The following is a 17,078-nucleotide window of genomic DNA, read 5'->3' on the forward strand; positions in this document are numbered from 1 at the left end:
GCCACATATTGGAACCTAAGCTGGTGTGATCATCCATTCCTTCAAATCATTCTTGTTTTTTCCAAGATCTATCCAGCATCTTAACACTGGAATTCATCTTTTCCACGCCCCCTCCGACACGTGCACAGCAATCGAACATCTTATCACTTACACTTGACGAGTGCAGTGCAGTACAGCGCTGTGTACGGAGAGCCACACCCTCTACCGCACTCCTTTCCCATCTCCGTGCAGGCGCCACCAGCCAGCAGAGGTCGTAATCATGTTAGTCTGAGAGAGAGTCCCCATCAGCCACTGTTGGACCATTGAGCAAAGCCCTCAACCCTCTCTGCTTCAGGGGTGCCGTACAATATGGCTGACCCTGTGCTCTGACCCCAGATTCCAAACAAACTGGGATATGTGAAAAATGAATTTCATTGTACTGTACACCTGTATATAGTATATATATGACAAATAAATCCATTCTTCTATTAGCATTGTGGCAACAGTTTAGGGAAAGCCGTTTTGGCATGACTGTGCCTCTGTAAATCAAGCCAGATCTATAAAGACTTGGCATGACAAGTTTCCAGCAGCCTGCACAGAACCTGACCTCAAACCCACTGAGCAACTTTGCCAAGAACTTGCAAGTCAGAGCCAAATTTTGAAAATGGGCACAAACAGAGATGTTATGTAGCTATCCTACACGACATAACTCATAATATTAATGCAAGTTGCCATCAAAGGTCACCCAGTACTGCAGTTACAAACCTGTGTGTAACTACTGTAACTGTTGTGTGATGTTCTGGCCCCAAATAATAAATAATAAAAACCTACCTTGCCTAACCTACATACCTTGCTCTGTTGTCTTTGGACAGATGCACCTGTTTTCCAGCAGTGTTTAATTTGTTTGGGTGGCTTTGTGTTCTATCTAGTTACTAAAGAAGAACAGTTGCAGAAATCATGATAGAGGAGCACATTCTGGAGAGAGAAAAATAAACAATTCAAGTCATTTAAAATTCTGTATGTTGCATAAAGTAAAGTTCACAGCTATGCTCTTGAATCACCAGTTCGGTTAGATTTACATCTTCTCATGCACTTTGCTCCTCAATAACTGTTTGGAATCACATATTCCAGTCTTGTCAGGGCATATTACTTATTAAAATGTGTGTCATCTTAAGTTACTCCTCAAAATAGCATGTAGCTGCTGACAGTGCAGTCTAACAGGTCCCAGAGGTTAACGCATCATAATCAATCCATTATATAGCCAACACTTTGTTTGTAACCCTACTAATAGTAAAGTTGCTAAAGTGTAGTTTATGTGTAATTTATGAAAGTGGTCACTGGTTCTCTGTTTTTCTCCAAGCTGGATTGGACTTTAAATTGCTTCTTGATGAAAGGGAAGGAATGGATCAATGTGTGTAAGGGCTTTGTCCAGGGTGTCTCTGCTGTGACCCTAATCATGATGTAGCGGCTGGTGAAAATGAATGAATGAATGAAAGGATGCAGTAGAGCGTTCTGTATCCTGTATCACGTCATCACAACCGATGAATGCAGACCAGGCTAATAGGTGTGAAATTGTGTGTGTCTGTGTGTGTGTGTGTCTCTGTGTGTGTGTGTGTGTGTGTGTGTGTGTGTGTGAGAGAGAGAAAGAGGTATTATAAATGCAGTGCTGATGTCATGGTGGCTACTGCATTAAACTAGGTCAGCCACGTACCTGACGTCATTCCCAGCAGCCAATCAGGAGTCACGGGTGCAAAACAGTCACGCTCCCCACCCAGAGCACTGCAGCTGTTCATGCACAATGTTGTCATGGATCATTCCAAAAAACACTCCCCACACTCCTCAGCAAAACATCTCCAACACACTGCAGACAACAAACAACTGCATGTTGTTGTTGTTGTTGTTTTTGGGCTGTTTCTATACTATTTGATCAAAAGTATGTGAACACCCTTTGTAATCAGTAGGTTCTGGTGTTTCAGTCACAGTCAAATTGATTCTCTTAAATAATGTCGTTGCTTTTAATTGCTTCCTGTTCCAGAAAGGTTTTGCCCCTGTGCACAAAGCATGGTTGTATGGTGTGAAGGAAATCCAAAGGGTTCCACAGAGCCCTGAGCTAATCAGGGTGCCAAAGATTTTGTCCAGTCCGATGAGGCATAACATTATGACCACCTTGTTTCTACACTCACTGTCCATTTTATCAGCTCCAGTTACCATATAGAAGCACTTTGCAGTTCTACAATTACTGACTGTAGTCCATCTATTAATCTACATACTTTTTTAGCCTGCTTTTACCCTGTTCTTCAATGGTCAGGACCACCACAGAGTAGGTATTATTTAGGTGATGGATCATTCTCAGCACAGATAAAAAGGGTACAACCCTTTGTCGCTAAAAACTCCTGAAATGCACTCATACTACTTATAAATGGTTTGTGATAAGATGTGGGCAGCACGGTGGCTCGGTGGGTAGCACTGTCGCCTCACAGCAAGAAGGTCCTGGGTTCGAGCCCCAGGCGGGGCGGTATGGGTCCTTTCTGTGCGGAGTTTGCATGTTCTCCCCGTGTCTACGTGGGTTTCCTCTGGGAGCTCCGGTTTCCAAAAAAAAAAAAAAAAAACATGGTCAGGTTAATTGGAGACACTGAATTTCCCTATAGGTGAATGGGTGTGTGTATGGGGGTCTGCCCTGCGATGGACTGGTGCCCCGCCCAGGGTGTTACTGTGTGCCTTGCACCCATTGAAAAGCTGGGATAGGCTCCAGCACCCACCCACCCCTCTTAGTTAAAAGGATTGGAAAGATAGAAAGTTAGATATTCCCTATGGTCACTCCAAAATGTCTTATAAAGGTTTAATGAATTAATTTGGTAATTTGGTGTTTGTTAATGTTTTTAAATAGTAATAACTGGCACATGTTGCATCCCAAACCACCACACTACTGACTACAATTATTAATTATTATTTTTCCAGTCAGCTTTACATGATTTGAACACTTTATAAAGCATGAGCCTAATGTAACTTTGCCGTTTTGCATAATCATTGAGGAACTGGGTCTTTGGGTTTCTGCTATATTTAGACTTGGGGTGTTTGTTCTTTTTGGAACATGTAGTCCCAAGTTTATTCTGGTAAACTGGACCTTGGTCATTATTTACTTTGTAAGTCCTGTCCTCTGTGGTGAACCTGCGTTTACCACTTAGCCTCAAACCTAAAGTTAAATCATTGACCTTTTACCTGTTTACACTTCTTTAGCCAATATTGAAAGGGTATTTTATTCTGGTCCTGAAGCGTCCAAATTCAGCTCAACTTGAATGTTCTAAAACTTTGGACTGGTTTTACTTACTGTACTGTATAATACTACTACTAAAAGCCATTTAAAAAAAGATTAATAGTAAACACACAACAGTATTAAAAGGAATCATTTTCTAGATATTAAGGGCACCTAAGAAGTCTCTACCATGTTTCTTGTTTTACAGTTGTGATATACACCAATCAGCCACATTAAAACCACCTCCTTGTTTCTACACTTACTGTCCATTTTATCAGCTCTACTTACCATATAGAAGCACTTTGTAGTTCTACAATTACTGACTGTAGTCCATCTGTTTTTCTGCATGCTTTGTTAGCCGCCTTTCATGCTGTTCTTCAATGGTCAGGACTCTCCCAGGACCACACAGAGCAGGTATTACTTGGGTGGTGGATCATTCTCAGCACTGCAGTGACACTGACATAGTCAGTGGACTATAGTCAGTAATTGTAGAACTACAAAGTGCTTCTATATGGTAAGTGAAGCTGATAAAATGGATGGTGAGTGTAGAAACAAGGAGGTGGTTTTAATGTTATGGCTGATCAGTGTATATGCTAAGTATTTAATGGAAATAGCTGCGGTAAATAAGCGAGGAAGATAGATCTAGATAGACATTTACTTTAGGTTGTTTTTGCTTTTCCTTCTTTATCAGTCATGACAGAAGCAACATTACTGCTAGTTTTTGTGGGAGGTGGGTCTGATAACGGGTAATCAAAAGCCAGTTGCCCCTGAGCCAACTATTTTTTTTTACTGATAATATAACTCATACATAAATGCTTAAAGGACCCATGAAGTACATATGGTTACATCTTGATTTTTAAGTTTGTTGCACATATTAAACATTGGTGAAGTTTAAAAACCTGTTATTAAGAAACCAGTTCAAACTTGTCGTCTTGGTGGAAGTCGAAGTGGATCTGGCTTCAGCTAAAAATCCTTGGCACAAGACAGAACTACACAATCAACAGGTTACCAGTCCATCACAACCGCTTGTTCACTCACACCTACAGGCAATTTACCTTCTACATGTATTCTAAGGTAGGAGGGAAGCAATGTACATTTATCTTTTGCCAAAACACAGACCAAGCTGGTTCATCTGGTTACCAACTTAGGCTGGTAGCTTGATCTTCTAGCAGGGATATAACACCTATAATTACACATTTAATAACCTGTTATATTTAGTCTTTGACTGTTAATAAAAAGAGAAAAACCCATTTAATCCAGACTTTAAATGGGTGTAAACAATACTTTAAGAACAGGATTTAACTCTCAAAACTCTCAAAATTCAGCAGGATGTAAAAAGAATAGTAGTAAACCAGTGGTGATTCCGTATGTGGCGGGAGTAGCATAACAATTGAGACGGATATTCTCCAAACACTGTGTTTCAGTTGCTTTCAAACCCCAGAACACGCTACGCCATGAGTTCACCCTAAGGACCGGGTTTCTCGACACAAACAGAGTAACGTAGTGTATGCTGTTAGGTGCCGGGAGGATTGCCGAGAACCGTACATCGGGGAAACTAAACAGCCACTGGCGAAACGGATGGCCCAACATAGAAGATCAACCTCTTCTGAGAATGATGAAGATGTGCAGATCCTTGACAAGAGGCCATCTACAGTGTATCACAAAAGTGAGTACACCCCTCACATTTCTGCAAATATTTCATTATATCTTTTCATGGGACAACACTATAGACATGAAACTTGGATATAACTTAGAGTAGTCAGTGTACAGCTTGTATAGCAGTGTAGATTTACTGTCTTCTGAAAATAACTTAACACACAGCCATTAATGTCTAAATAGCTGGCAACATAAGTGAGTACACCCCACAGTGAACATGTCCAAATTGTGCCCAAATGTGTCGTTGTCCCTCCCTGGTGTCATGTGTCAAGGTCCCAGGTGTAAATGGGGAGCAGGGCTGTTAAATTTGGTGTTTTGGGTACAATTCTCTCATACTGGCCACTGGATATTCAACATGGCACCTCATGGCAAAGAACTCTCTGAGGATGTGAGAAATAGAATTGTTGCTCTCCACAAAGATGGTCTAGGCTATAAGAAGATTGCTAACACCCTGAAACTGAGCTACAGCATGGTGGCCAAGGTCATACAGCGGTTTTCCAGGACAGGTTCCACTCGGAACAGGCTTCGCCAGGGTCGACCAAAGAAGTTGAGTCCACGTGTTCGGCGTCATATCCAGAGGTTGGCTTTAAAAAATAGACACATGAGTGCTGCCAGCATTGCTGCAGAGGTTGAAGACGTGGGAGGTCAGCCTGTCAGTGCTCAGACCATACGCCGCACACTGCATCAACTCGGTCTGCATGGTCGTCATCCCAGAAGGAAGCTGACGCACAAGAAAGCCAGCAAACAGTTTGCTGAAGACAAGCAGTCCAAGAACATGGATTACTGGAATGCCCTGTGGTCTGACGAGACCAAGATAAACTTGTTTGGCTCAGATGGTGTCCAGCATGTGTGGCGGCGCCCTGGTGAGAAGTACCAAGACATCTGTATCTTGCCTACAGTCAAGCATGGTGGTGGTAGCATCATGGTCTTGGGCTGCATGAGTGTTGCTGGCACTGGGGAGCTGCAGTTCATTGAGGGAAACATGAATTCCAACATGTACTGTGACATTCTGAAACAGAGCATGATCCCCTCCCTTCGAAAACTGGGCCTCATGGCAGTTTTCCAAGAGGATAACGACCCCAAACACAACCTCCAAGATGACAACTGCCTTGCTGAGGAAGCTGAAGGTAAAGGTGATGGACTAAACCCAATTGAGCACCTGTGGCGCATCCTCAAGTGGAAGGTGGAGGAGTTCAAGGTGTCTAACATCCACCAGCTCCGTGATGTCATCATGGAGGAGTGGAAGAGGATTCCAGTAGCAACCTGTGCAGCTCTGGTGAATTCCATGCCCAGGAGGGTTAAGGCAGTGCTGGATAATAATGGTGGTCACACAAAATATTGACACTTTGGGCACAATTTGGACATGTTCACTGTGGGGTGTACTCACTTATTTTCAGAAGACAGTAAATCTACACTGCTATACAAGTTGTACACTGACTACTCTAAGTTATATTCAAGTTCTATAGTGTTGTCCCATGAAAAGATATAATGAAATATTTGCAGAAATGTGAGGGGTGTACTCACTTTTGTGATACACTGTATGTGAAGAGGGAATGACCATCCCTGAACCGGGGAGGGGGCCTGAGAGTACATCTCTCACCATCTTACAACGCCGTAATAGGAGCTATACCCTAATCATGTGTGAAAGGCACACATGACCATTGTAATTAATGGTCATTGGGATTTGCATATGGACCTGATCACCAGTTCCATTGTTATGCAATGGGCGGTGATCGGTCGTTATGCAAATCGGCTGCATATAAGGTTGGGGTTATTCACCACCAGCTCAGACTGAAGAAGTCACTTGGATTGAGTGGTGAAACGTACCTCTACAACAAACTTGTGTCCACATGAACTGATTCAACTTTGTGGAGTAGTGTTCTTTCTACTAATAGTGTGAACAATAGGGCCAGCTGTAGCCTAGTGGTTAAGGTACTGGACCAGTGATCAGAGGGTTGCTGGTTCAAGCCCCACCACTGCCAGGTTGCTGCTCTTGGGCCCTTGAGCAAGGCCCTTAACCCTCAATTGCTCAGACTGTATACTGTAACTGTAATGTGAGTCGCTTTGGGTAAAGGTGTCTGCTAAATGCAGAAAATGTAAACATGTAAATGTAAACAGAAAAGTCAGTTTTAGGGACTTTGTCTTTCACATTTGTATTTTACACTGTTTTGAGCTGCAAATGAGTTTGTCAACATCCACCCTCAGCCTCCTTGGACCACATCAGAGGAACTACTGGTGAGTTTTGACATTTCGTGTGAATACAAAACAAACCTTCTTCGGTTCCCCTGAGCAGTTTAGACAGCACTAAGTTTGGGCTGGAGTCAGAGACTATAACTTTGGTAAAGTGTGTATATATATCTTTCAGCAGTAATGACTCTCCACCTTCCAGCTGTAACCAGAACCTTGGAATGCGAGCGCGTTTTGTTCCACAAGCTACTTTAACAACTGGACTGTACCATTATTAGGAAAAAAGGGGGAAACAGGATTATACACATCGGCAAAAAATTGTAAGAATGACATGTCTTTACAAATAACAAATCTTCTTTTGTACATTAATAATATAATAGTCTCGAACAATTTGTATTTTAAATGTTGTGCTGACCCGACCTAGATTTCGCGTTTGTTTGAATCCCATCCCCCTATCTTTGTCGAGAGTAAACCCCCTCCTCCGTATTTGATTGACGGCTCCATAGGCTCTGTGGCATTTTTGCTTTGGAGAGAGGAGAAAACAACGCGGTGATTTTGAGAAGAGGGTTTGGCTGACAAAACAAAAACAACAGGCGGAAAGTGAGCGAAATAGAGCACATTCGGGACGCAAACTGGAAAAACAACAGCTTTATCCTGCGAAGAGCTCCGGAGTTGAGTGCATTTAAACAACTCTCAGATAGAATTTTTCTTTGTTTGCAAGGTAAGTGTGCTGCGTTCAACACCCTGCACAGTTACTGTCAATGTTTGTTTTTGTTCGCTTGTTTGTTTTCTTTTTTTTTTTTAATCTAACGGCAACGCAAAATGACCGTGTTTTTGTAAACAAAACCAGGGTAGACCTATTATGCCCTTGGATTATTTGCTGCAGTGTGAACAATACTAGAATAAACGAGACTAAGCTGTATTTACACCTCCTGTTATAAAAAAAAAACTACTATTGAAAACAGCTGTGCTACTCGCGTCTCTTGAAGGCACATTTGTAACGTTTGGAATATGTAAACAAACAGGTATTTTAATCGCACACGTGTTCTTAACAATAGGCTACGACAAATAATAATAATAATAAAAAAAACAATAATACTCATTATAATAAAACTGCTATTATCACAGCTGACTGGGATTTTCTAAAATGTGCTGATATTGTAGATGGGTAAAAGTGCCACACGTTCCATATCTGCAGTGTAAGCTTCAGTCTGCACACACAGCCATACAGCATTCGATTACATTCATGCATTTCTCATGCTTTCTCACAAATCTGACCTTTGTTGCTTGTCTTTCCACTCAAAATAGTTGTTTTTTTTACTTGTAAACCATTTAAATGTACATATGTATGTACAATGTACATATTTCAACTAAATCAGACCCCCCCCCCCCCCCCCCGCACCCCCTTTTATGACATCCAGCTTCATTGGACATGCTGGTGGATTAAAAATGTTCCTGCATTGTTGATGATGTACCTGTGTTATATTCTATTCTCACACTAGTTTTAGTCCTTAAGCTTGTTTTTGTGATGTGGAGAGATTTGAAAGCACTGGCTCCCGAACGGGTCTAGACATGGTGCTGGTCTAGACAAGAAGAATTGCGTGCCACCCTCTTTGTGGCTACAGCAGCTTTCACTCTTCTGGGAGGTACCTTAAAATTTCAAACAGTGCCTTTGGGAGTGCCCATTTCCTAAAAAAAAAAAAAAGAAGCACGGGTGTTTGTTTATTAAGAAGGTCTGGCTCACAACCAGTTCCATTTCATCTTCAAGGCTTGGTGCAGGTCACTAGAATCTTGGACCTTGGTCTTTATGGACCTCGCTTTGTCACTTGCACAGGGGTACAGTTATGTTTAAAAATGCATTTTTAATGCATCATACTGTTTATCTGGAGAAGAGAGTGAACATGATCATGATATTTTGCAACCACTAGAGTCAAATTCCACCCTATGCATTTTAAACCAGTCATATACATATGTGAGAATCAATGCAGGTTGCTTTATTGGTGAAGTTTCCAAACTTACTATTAAGAAACCAGTTCAAACTTTCCGTCTTGGTGGAGGTCACGGTGGATCTGGCTAAACCTAAAAACCCTTGGCACAAGACAGGACTACACCCTCAACAGGTTACCAGTCCATCACAGTCCATCACATCCGCTCAATCACTCACACCTACAGGCAATTTACAGCAGCCAATTTACCATTTATGTGTATTCTGAGGTCGGAGGGGAGCAACGTACATGAAGGAATTCTATGTAAACAAAGAAGAACAGGCATAACTCTTAACTGGCACTGACTGTAGACCAGGATTTATCTTTTGCCAAAACACAGACCAAGCTGGTTCATCTGGTTAGTGGTTACCAACTTAGGCTGGTAGCTTGATCCTCTAGCAGGGATATAACACCTATAATTACACCTTTAATAACCTATCATATATAGCCTTCGACTGTTAATAAAAAGTGAAAAACACAATTTGATCCAAACTTTGAATGGGCGTGAAGAATACTTTGAGAACAGGATTTAATTTAAAAATCCAACAGGATGTAAACAGAACAGTAGTATTCTTATTATACTCGTGTTAAAGAGCAGTTTTTAATGAAATGCTCATTATAACTGTTTTGTCAAATAAAATTCATTAAAACAGCCCCCCCATAGTAGGCTCACAATTAATGTTCCATTTTATCCTAATGGGTTTACATATGGTTGAGGTCAAGGCTCAGAGCAGGTCACTAGAATCTTGGCCTTTGGTCTTCATGGACCTTGCTTTGTACAGTCATGCTGGACAAAAATGCATTTATAATGCCTCATACTGTTTATTTAGAGAAAAGAGTGAACACAATCATGATCATGATATTTTGCAACCACTAGAGTAAAATTCGACCCTATGCATTTTAAACCGGCCATATACATATGTGAGAATCAGTGCAGGTTGCTTTAAAATGTTTCACCCTTTTGACTATTCAGGCTTACTAGAGGTGCTATTTTTGTAGCCTGTAGTAAAGACTTCCCTAAGGATAATCCTGTTATCAAGGACTGCTTTGTGTTTTACCAATAAATGGTTTGGTAACAGGATTGACTAGGTAGAATATTAAGATTTGCTGCTTGGTTCAAGCTGTGATTCCACTTACATATACAATTATATAGAATCTGTGAGAATAGTTTAAAATTGTATTTATATTTTAAAACCATGAGGGCATATGAAGACCCATTCATTTGTGACTTTTCTCAGCAGCTGGCTGCTTCATATATGCAAAAGAACATTTTCCCTTTTTAGAACTAAATAGATTCTATTATTTCTTTTTTAGTCCACAAGGCAAAGCATAAAGCTGCGGATATAGTTAGGATTGCTTCTCAATTCCCTTTAGACTCATACTGCAATTATAGGGCAATTTTTATTCTTTAATTATGCAAGACTCTTTACACTAGAAAACAAAAACATCCCAAGCAGGCAAAGTTCAACCAGTCAGCACTAGGTGGCATTGAACTTATGTGTCAATCTTGGTTTTTATCAGCATTCAGTTTGCATGTTTGATTCTCCTGCATAACAAGCCAAGGTGTGCAGATGTGTTTGAAAAAATGGCCAGTGGTAAAACAGTAGGGTTGCTGCATTGTAAAGAGGGGGTCCTGAAGGGCTATTGGCATGATTTAGTGTCTTAGACAGAACCAGTCGTCACCAGACCACCGACATAGGAAAAATTTTTTTTACATAAAAGGTTACATTTATTAATAGCCTGCTAAACATGGAAAGACTGGGGGCTGGCAAAAATGCCCACTTGTAAATTAGCAAATGACAAGATTTAATGGTTAATGGTGTTGAACAGTACACTCCAGTTATGTTATACACTGATCAGCCATAACATTAAAACCATCTCCTTGTCCATTTTATCAGCTCCACTTACCATATAGAAGCACTTTGTAGTTCTACAATTATGGACTGTAGTCCATCTGTTTCTCTGCCTGCTTTGTTAGCCTCCTTTCATGCTGTTCTTCAATGGTCGGGACTCTCCCAGGACCACTACAGAGCAGGTATTATTTGGGTGGTGGATCATTCTCAGCACTGTAGTAACAATGACATGGTGGTCGTGTGTTCGTGTGTGTTGTGCTGGTATGAGTGGATAAGACACAGCAGCGCTGCTGGAGTTTTTAAACACCTCACTGTCACTGCTGGACTGAGAATAGTCCACCAACCTAAACAATTTCCAGCCAACAGCACCCTGTGGGCAGCGTCCTGTGACCACTGATGATGGTCTAGAATATGACCAACTCAAACAGCAGCAATGGATGAGTGATTGTGTCTGACTTTACATCTGCAAGGTGGACCAACTAGGTAGGAGTGTCTAATAGTGGTAGTGAGCGCTGCTGTGTCTGATCCACTCATACCAGCACGACACACATTAACACACCACCACCATATCAGTGTCACCGCAGTGCTGAGAATGATCCACCACCTAAATAATACCTGCTCTGTGATGGTCCTGTGGGGGTCCTGACCATTGAAGAACAGGGTGAAAGCAGGTTAAAAATGTATGTAGAGAAACAGATGGACCTACAGTCAGTAATTGTAGAACTACAAAGTGCTTCTATATGGTAAGTGGAGCTGATAAAATGGACAATGAGTGTATCAGACAATGATGGCTGATCAGTGTACATATTTCTATATGTTTAGACACATTATACAGATTAGGAGCATTGGCTATGCACTTGATACTTAACGAACACTTTAAGATAGGTGCTGATTTTTGTTTTACTAAGAATGTAATATTTGTAATAGTATGCCAGCACTTTATTTAGTACTGTTGTGAGCTGTTTGTGGGGAGCAGCACGTGAACATCTGGCTGTATACGTGTTATATGATCTGGGACCCTTGTGTGTATCTATATAGTATGTTAGTGACAGGAGTAAGGCACCCCGTGTGTGTGTGTGTGTGTGTGTGTGTGTGTGTGTGTGTGTGTGTGTGTGTGTGTCTCAATGTGAAAAAGAGGTGTGTTACCTGTTTTTTTTGTAGGAACACTCTCAGACATGTCCCAAGTGCAAAAATGTGCCCAGACATGTTTAAATGCACCTTTTTTGACCGTCTCACACAGACATATCATAGCTCGGGTAAGAAAAGGAGAGCTGAATTAAAGCACCACTGGCTGCAGCTGAGCTGAACCATAAAATGAATCATGCAGCATTTTTAGACACATCAATGCTTTCTTTTGTGCTGCAGCACAGTTTTTAGCACACTGTTAGGTTTATTAGGCAATGCACCTCAGAGTAGGGAACATAGCAGGCTGGAGAAGATCTTTAGGCATTGCATTAGCACAGTCTGGGTGGAGACTGTATCCATTTTGAGTGTGTTATTAATCTGCCTCGGTGTTGCACAATGTTTTGAAGTTGTACTAAATTGTGGCATGCAAGTCTGAGATCGAAAGCTGCAGTATTAAATTTAATCATGATTGCACTTGCAGGGTTATTTAATGTGCAATTTCATCAGAGTGGTACAAGGTTGCACAAGGTTGTGCAATCCTGTCAAATTTTTTGAACTGTTCACACATTTATTGATTTAAAAAAAAATGAATCTGGCACGGTGGCTAAGTGTGTAGCACTGTCGCCTCACAGCAAGAAGGTCCTGGGTTCGATCCCCAGGTGGAGTGGCTGGATCCTTTCTGTGTGGAGTTTGCATGTTCACCCCGTGTCTGTGTGGGTTTCCACCGGGGTGCTCCGGTATCCTCCACTGTTCAAAGACGTGCAAGTGAGGTGAATTGGAGACATAATATGTTTGACATAATATTGTGAGCTGATGAATCTTGTGTGCTGAGTGACCGTTTCTGTCATGAATGTAACCAAAGTGTGTAAAACATGATGTTAAAATCCTATTTAATAAACAATAAATGTGTAAAAGTAATGCACACAGTCCTGACTGCATGTCTTTGGACCTGTGGAAGGAAACCAGAGCACCTGGAGGAAACCCACATGGACACACGGAGAACATGCAAACTCCACCCAGAAAGCACCCTTGCCACATGAACCCAGGTCCTTCTTGCTGTGAGGCGACAGCACTACCCACTGTGCCATCATGCAGCCCTGTTTGTGTTCAACAGACATGAAAAAAAAGTTTACAAAGGAATAAAACATGGTGTTAACATTTCCACTTCTAGTCTACAACAACGATCTCTAAACCTTTGATCATTTTGTTCTGTTTTTGTATATTAAATAGAACAGGTCTACAGCTATGCAAGTTGTATAGTTCTAAATAGGATTTGTACATAATGCATACCTTTACATTATGTTAAACCAACAAGTAATGCTGGTTACCAATTTTCTTGATACTTTTAGACTAAACTACTTACATAGTTACATTGTTGACCAGGCTGACTTTGACCAGACTGGTTCTGTGACTGTACATTAATCTTTATTGATTACTCTGAAACTAGAACAGTGTGTCAGATCTGGCCTTGAACATACGCCGTGTCACTGAGTCCATGAATGTTGATAGATATTGCAACAGTCAAAACAAGCAGTGAGACTGGTTTAAGATGTCAATGCAAATGTAAGAAAATGTATCTGAGGCTGAAGATGTTTTCAGGTACAAGATTAACAACAAAAATATACCATAGCAAACACCTTAAACATCTGTTATTACAAAAGGTTTGATGTGCTAGTAAAGTTCATAAGAACACATGTAGGTTTTTCAGAAGCCACTGGTCACTTGTAAAAAGTTGTAGGGCAACTGAAAACAGCAGGAACACATTTAATCAATGAACTACATCACAACTATTCGAGTTCCTCCACCCAACGCAACAAATCCAAAAACTTTTGAAACAATCACAAAAAAGAAAATACGATGCTTGTTTAAAATGGTATGACCCCATTTAATCCATGAAGCAGTAAAAGCACCATACCCACAGTATGGCATTGATGTGGGGGTGGTATAGGGCTTCTTCTCAGTAAGTAAGTAAATAAGTGCTGTCAAGTCGATTCTGATTCCTGGCAACAAAGAAAACATGGTTAAAGCAATGTATGGGAGATATGTCTAAATCTAAACTAAAACAAAGAGTAGAACTTAATCTGAAGAGAATATGACTGGTTTAGCAAGACTACAAACCCAAAGACAAAACAACTCTTGAACGGCCTAGTCAATCTACTACCTAAATCCTTTTCAAAATGCAAAATGAATTTTAAATTTGTGATTCCATCAAAGGAGCCTCAGTGAACTTAGGAAAATAAAAAAAGATTTGCCAGGAGAAATGGGCCAAAACTGAACCACATTGCTGCAAAAGTATTTTTAGTCTGCGTTTACACAGATATAGACTCAGACCAGTGCATTGTAGTGCCGGTCCCAAGCCCGCATAAATAGGGAGGGTGGTGTCAGGAAGGGCATCCGGCGTAAAACTGTGCCATATCCCACCGGCGACCCCTAACGGGAAGAAGCCGGAAATGCCAACCCCGTAACGGGACTGGGGCTGAGGAACAAGAAGATGATTTACACAGACATACACTATAGCATTGTTATTTTTGGTCAAAAGACCATCCATGTTTACATGTAAAGTTGGCAGAACAGAAGTGGTTAGGTTTTTCTCACTCTATAACCAAATGCTTGGGTGGCTCAGTGCACTGTTAGCACTGTTGCCTCACAGCAAGAAGGTCCTGGGTTTGATTCCCAGGTGGAGTGGCCCGGTTCCTTTCTGTGTGGAGTTTGCATGTTCTCCCCGTGTCTGTGTGGGTTTCCACCAGGTGCTCCGGTTTCCTCCCATAGTCCAAAAACACGCAAGTGAGGTGAATTGGAGATACAAAATTGTCCATGACTGTGTTTGACATTAAAGACTTGAACTGATGAATCTTGTGTAACCAGTAACTAGCTGTTCTGTCATGTAACCAAAGTGTGTAAAACATGACGTTAAAATCCTAATAAGTAAATAATAAATAAATATAACCCAATGCTTACATGCACCAGCATGCATGGAATTGTGGCATTGGATGCAGATATGAACAGTTTCATTACTGTTTTAACATGCACTGCTTTTAAGAGATTTCCTGTTGTTTTAAATTTAGATGACCCATGTATGACCTAAAAGAAATAGCTGACATAACCTTAGTATTAAGTTCTCCCTTGTGAGATCTGATGGATTTCTTTCAAAACAACACAAATGATGAATGTTTATTAATGTAAACACAGACTAGAAAAATAAATATTAATAGATTTTATAGTAAATACGAGGTATCTTCAAAAAGTTTCAGCACTTTTATATTTTAGTTGGAAATGGTGAGGACGGAAGGAGTAGTAATTGGTCGTGTCTGAGAGACTGAGAGGGAGCTTATAGTCTGGATTTAGTGCCATCTGATTTCCACCTTAAAGCTTAAAGAAGCTTTAAGGGGAAGAAGATTTTCATGTGATGATGATGTGAAAGCAGCGGTACACCAGTGGCTGCACGCTCAACCAAAAATATTGTTTGCTGATGGCATTAAAAAGTTGGTACGAGGCTGGGAAAAATGCATCGGAAGGTGATGTAGAACAGTGATGTCATTTGTTTTTGAAGTTCTTAATAAATAGAGTTTAAAAAGTGTGGAAACTTTTTGAAGAACCCTCGTAGTTAAAAGTCGACTTAATTACTTATTTGTTAACTAGTTACAGTGTCTTAAAATGTTTACTTTTAAGTAAATCTGCCAAACACCTATAACGATAAAACACATCCTGATAGAATGGCCCAAATACATCAAGGATAGACTACAAGTACACATGCCTGGAACCATAAAACAAATTCGTACACAAGAATCACAGGAACAGTCCTAACATACCATGCAGCCATAAAAATAAAAAATAAAATACAAAACAGCCCAAATTATAAAGGCAGGATAAAATAAGCAGACAGAAACATAATACCTATCTTGCCGATAGGCATAACATTATGACCACCTTCCTAATATTGTGTTGGTCTGTGATACACTGTGTATTCTGACACCTTTCTATCAAAACCAGCATTAACTTCTTCAGCAATTTGAGCTACAGTAGCTCCTCTGTTGGATCGGACCACACGGGCCAGCCTTCGCTTCCCACGTGCATCAATGAGCCTTGGCCGCCCATGACCCTGTCGCCGGTTTACCACTGTTGATAGATACTGACCACTGCAGACCGGGAACACCCCACAAGAGCTGCAGTTTTGGAGATGCTCTGACCCAGGCTTCTAGTCATCACAATTTAGCCCTTGTCAAACTCGCTCAAATCCCTACGCTTGTCAATTTTTCTTGCTTCTAACACGTCAACTTTGAGGATCAAATGGTCACTTGCTGCCCAATATATCCCACCCACTAACAGGTTCCAGGATGAAGAGATAATCAGTGTTATTCACTTGCCCTGCTGACTACATATTTTACCATTTTGGCTAAAAGACCATTTGCACATTTATAAATATTTAACTTCATTTGGGTTGTGTACTAGGTATATTTGTAAGCTAGTTTGCTGAACCTACCTGTATTTGCTTTAACCACTAAGCATGTCCAATAAAAAAAAAAAAAACTATATTATATAAACCACCTTTTTGTGCAAGAGGTCACTGGTCCGTAATTTGAAAGAATTTTTACTGAATCATGATCAAATTAATCAGAGTTTAAACCACAGGTGGCAGGTAAACAGCTGCTTCTGTGTCCCACCCATACTTTACTCAGGAATGCTACCCCCCCCCCCCCCCCGGGGAAGCGGCAGGAATAAATATGTGACTTTCTTGGATCACTCTGAAATTCCTGTTTGATTTACTCTTAAATTGCCCAACTGTTTATTGCTGTTCAATACAAACATCACAATAGTTGCCTTTCAAAAGCAGTAAGATCGTTTCCAGGTGGTAGTACAATACCTGCTCTGTTCTCAGTGTTCCTTGCTAAATTTGCCAGTCTGTAAACTCCCTTTGACTTTTATTTACTTTTTTTATTTTTTATATCTCAGTTCTTTATTCATTGATGCCTTTTGCGTAACTGAAAGACTGGAAGAGTTTATTTCTTAATTCACACAAGGGTTGCACAAATCAGGGCAAGC

At 40.8% G+C, this 17,078-nt stretch overlaps 1 protein-coding gene across 1 annotated transcript in view; it reads left to right on the forward strand.

The window, feature by feature from the left end:
• The first annotated feature begins 7,589 nt into the window (after positions 1-7,589).
• The window catches only part of ndrg2 (NDRG family member 2), a 53,409-nt gene continuing 43,920 nt past the window's right edge, over positions 7,590-17,078 (forward strand). Inside the window, exon 1 of the mRNA XM_063009042.1 lies at positions 7,590-7,796. The gene's annotated coding sequence lies outside the window, so the exon portion shown is untranslated. The remainder of the gene's footprint in view (positions 7,797-17,078) is intronic.

The sequence above is a fragment of the Trichomycterus rosablanca genome, chromosome 14 (assembly GCF_030014385.1).
Source record: "Trichomycterus rosablanca isolate fTriRos1 chromosome 14, fTriRos1.hap1, whole genome shotgun sequence".
Classification (NCBI taxonomy): domain Eukaryota; kingdom Metazoa; phylum Chordata; class Actinopteri; order Siluriformes; family Trichomycteridae; genus Trichomycterus; species Trichomycterus rosablanca.